This window comes from Perna viridis, chromosome 7 (genome assembly GCF_037379345.1).
Source record: "Perna viridis isolate PV_CMFRI_1.1 ecotype Kerala chromosome 7, ASM3737934v1, whole genome shotgun sequence".
Classification (NCBI taxonomy): Eukaryota; Metazoa; Mollusca; class Bivalvia; order Mytilida; family Mytilidae; genus Perna; species Perna viridis.
The window spans coordinates 40,230,948-40,234,658 of NC_142451.1; the positions used below are offsets into that span (position 1 = coordinate 40,230,948).

General features: G+C 29.1%; 1 long non-coding RNA gene across 2 annotated transcripts; it reads right to left on the bottom strand.

Moving 5' to 3' along the window:
- Positions 1 to 806: 806 nt before the first annotated feature.
- LOC148612687 (uncharacterized) lies at positions 807 to 3,304 on the bottom strand. Of its 2 annotated transcripts, XR_015924469.1 has the most exons (4): positions 3,083 to 3,304; positions 1,875 to 2,022; positions 1,238 to 1,334; positions 807 to 928 (listed from the first exon to the last, which is right to left on the bottom strand). It is a non-coding gene; the product is annotated as an uncharacterized LOC148612687 (long non-coding RNA). The 2 variants fall into 2 exon arrangements; XR_015924470.1 differs by lacking the exon at positions 1,875 to 2,022 and having other exon boundaries at positions 3,083 to 3,291.
- Positions 3,305 to 3,711: the final 407 nt, after the last annotated feature.

Genomic DNA, 3,711 nt, shown 5'->3' on the forward strand with positions numbered 1-3,711 from the left:
TATTTTTTTAAATCCTAAAAATATGCACTTTACTATAGAAGTCTATGGGAAAATTAATACCATACTGAGACCTAGACAGTTTTATTTAGTATTATATGATTATCTTTGACATTATATGAAGTATTTCCACAATGGACCAAATGGGAACTTGTATTTGAGCTTTTTAAATGAAAAATTCGATATATTACTGCAAATGTTAGATATTAAAAGTAATTTAAGAATGTGGTTTTTAAATATTTACTTTCTTATTTTACATTTCGATATCTCAAAGGTCAAGGTCGGCCTTTCATTTTGGACTGCAAAAAATTGAAAGTTTTTGTCATGTTTACCAACAACAACTGAAGACGGCTCTATTTGCAAGTTTTTTTTCTTAAATGTAGCTATTGATTCTTGTAGAAGATGGAATTTGAGCTGATCTGATGTAACGGGTTTTGATTTTTTACCAGTAAATAGAAGTTAGTCATACAAAAATAATACAACATTTTTTCTTTAAAATCTTGATTGACTTTTGACCAATTTTGCTAGAGACGTAACCATAATTGATGCGGACGACATCCATATTTCGATAGAGTTAGAATAAAGCTTTCCATCGATGTATAATTTAGTAGTATTATATTCCGGTGCATTAAATTCTCAAAAATCGATAGCCTGCTATCTTAATAACAGGAATTTTATGTATTTGAATTGTTTTTGACGCTTCGGGGTTTTTTTTTTTTTTTTTTTTTTTTTTGCTTATATTTCATTACTTATATATCCAATCAAAATTGTTGAATGTTAAAAGACATGTAAAGTAACTAACAAAGAAATTAATCTGTGACACTCTTTTATTTCAATCAAATACACAACTGTATTGAAATAAATGTCTATTTTACAGTTGTTTGTTTTTATTTACCAACACTGTCACAATAGCCATAATCTTGGATTCGTACTGAAACGAAATGTTTAACTAATATAGTTTATTCTCTCTAAAATACTTTATGCAGTGTCAATATATATTTGTAGAGACAAATGTCAAATTTTTCAAATCGAATTTTATTCGTAATTTACTTTATTCACTTCATCTGAAGTTTTATTTATCTTTTCAACTTTTCTTGTCCGTAATTTAATAACATATTATTTACTCTGTCTTGTATATATGCTTTCGGTTGTTAAAATGTATAGCCGGTGCAATGAATAAACATATTTATTATCATTGTTCAGATGAGAATTTGAAAGTGTGAATGTTAAACTAAATTACCACACGGTTTCCCTTGGTAACCGGCTGCATATTTGCACCAATGATTTGTGCCATTATGATCACATGTTCCATAGTTTCCACAAGGGTTGCCTTATTGCTGTAAAATTCAACAATAAATGATAATCAGGCAAAATTCAAATAAAAGTGAAGACTTATAATGCGCATACTAATATCTGTTCAGGCGAAATCGAAAGAAAAACATCCGCGGAATAAAAAAAATCAACAAACATTGTCTTTTGTCTACATATTTTTTTCAATTCTTAATTTACACTTATAATAGTTCTTTTTAACATTTAAATTCATGAAAATATATATTGAAAATCGTTGAGGACATGTTTTAATTCATGCATTAGTTATGAAATGTAGCGTCTTTCTAGTATTTTCCACTTCCAAAACGAACTGAAATGGTAGGGATTCCATTCTATTACAATATCGATCGTCATTGAATACGGAAAGTCTCATCTTGCATAAAAATTTCTAATGAGCCTGTTAACTTAGAAAGTGGAATGCGCAGATTACTCAAATTTACTAGTTTTCTCCAAGGTCTCATTCATTTATTAAGGGTAGGACACAATTTCTCATTTGAAGAACTTGATTACATGTGCTGTAAATACAGGTAATTGGGTATAGCGCTTACTCTTCTTTTCTTTTGATGTTACACACCGCAGGCATTACCATCATTTATGTAGTTCAACGGACATTCACATTTATATGTTTTGCCACCGCTGTGGCAAGTATCTTGGTTCCCACAAGGGTTGCTTCTAAAGGGATACATATACGCTCTGCTTTAAAGAACAAATGTTTCTTATTTTTCAAATGGGCCTCAATGTTCTAGAATCATCCTTGTAAATTTGACTTCCACACACACACACACACATACACACACACTAGACTGACAATAAATTGAAATTTTCAGTACGATTAATATTACAATTTCTTTATTTTAACACTTTAGAACAAATCTATCATAAATTAAATGTGTTTTAAAGTTTCCATTTTAACAGTGTATTTCTGACACACACATATCTTGTGATATTGCACGCATCACGATTTGATTACAAGTAATGATGCATGGCTTGCGTCAGCTGTTTACATTTACAATAAATGCGTTATATAACTATAATATTATTATCAATTGGTTAACTATCTAATAGGTATATCTGCCTTAATGTTCTCAAAAATCAAAAATCAAATTTATACAAATAAAATTGTTTATACTTGACTCCACTAAATTAAAAGTATACCAACTACTTGTTTGACAAATTGTAATGAAGAGGAATTCATTCAGAGGGAAAGAGTAATCAAGGGAACCTTGAACATCGTGAAGCACAGTCAAAAGTTCGGCTAAGAGCTTCAACATCTTGGTTTCTTTAGGAAACTGTAGAGTGATATGTGGAACGTTTAAACCCTTTGAAAACGAGAATTCCCGTATTATTAACCACTTTTCGAATTATACATGGTTTTGAATTTATCACAAACTCTTCTATTTATACTGAACGATAAACACGTTTCTCCATGTTTTAATATGCACCAAACATGTTAACTATAACAAGTCATTATACCTTTTTGTTTTTGGTTCCCTTGATTACTCGTCATTCATAAAAAACATGAATTTCAGAAAGTATCTAAAATACAATAATTTTTTATAATACAAAAATTATAGCGTTTTAGTTTACAGTTTATACGTACTTTTTTAATGTCATTATTATTACAATTTTTAAGAAGTTTTGTGCTTATTCAATTACAATCCCATCTCTTTGAATTTTTTCATATTTGACTGATAAGCCGTAACATTGTTATAATTGAATTTCAATTGTTAATAATCGAAGTATAAAAATGACTTACCATTTTTATAATTTCCCTATTTAACATAATACATATCTTTTTAAATACATAGTGCAGCTTTTGTGACTTTTATTGTGCTATATTATTTATACATCACATTTAAACTTTCCAGAAACACGTGATACAGGTAATTGTACTTAATTTTGATGTCTACAGTATGTTTTGGATCGACTCAAATTACAAATGCAGAGAAACCTGAACTCTGGATAATCCGAAAACCTGTTCAAACAAAACTCATTTAAAAAAAATTCTTGATATCAATGTAAGTGCATTTTGAAAATTGGTAAACTGAACACTGGTGACCTGTCTAAACCTGACGAGCTATTAAATACGAAAAGGGGTCGATTAAGACAGGTTTCATCATATAACGTTTGAAATAATCAAATTATTTGTAATTTAAATTAATTTTTTGCAGGATTAGAAGCATTTGCACATTTGCTTATGTCTTATATGCGTGTTATTTTAATTGTACATTTTATTTGTTGTATGTGTCTGTTTTCGTTATATAGTTGTTGTTCCTGGGTGGTGTTTTTTTTTGTTTTGTTTTGTTTTTTTTTTTTTTTTTTTGTTACCGTTCATATCCTGGTTCCCATGATTTTCCTTTCACGTGAATGAAATTGAAAAAGACC